Below are 436 nucleotides of genomic sequence, written 5' to 3'. Positions count from 1 at the left end.
CAGCTTCTATAACCTTGCCATAAAGAGAAAGGTTTGGAGATATTTAGAAGAGCTGCAATTCAATAATTCATATGTGCATTCTACGACCTAAGAAAGACTCATTTGTTACAATAAAGCATTCGCATTGGTCCGTGTAAAAATTCATATTGATTTTAATATAAGAATTTACTTTTTCTATTTTATATAACAACTTTTCAAAAATACCTATATCAAATTATCTAAACACTACATTTCAGTAATATATATAGAGATATATATTTATTTGTTTATCAATTTTATTTCTATCTCTCTCTCTCTCTCTCTCTCTCTCTCTGAGTAAATAAGTATTAAAATATAAATTTGCATGTGAATAGCAGCCATGTATATTTACATGATTATTGTAGCTCACATCTTATTTTACACAAATTTACATGCGCTAATGTGAGTGATTTTTGAA

Source organism: Quercus suber, unplaced genomic scaffold (genome assembly GCF_002906115.3).
Source record: "Quercus suber isolate HL8 unplaced genomic scaffold, Cork oak 2.0 scaffold_96, whole genome shotgun sequence".
NCBI lineage: Eukaryota > Viridiplantae > Streptophyta > Magnoliopsida > Fagales > Fagaceae > Quercus > Quercus suber.
Note: the sequence above shows the minus strand (reverse complement) of the source record.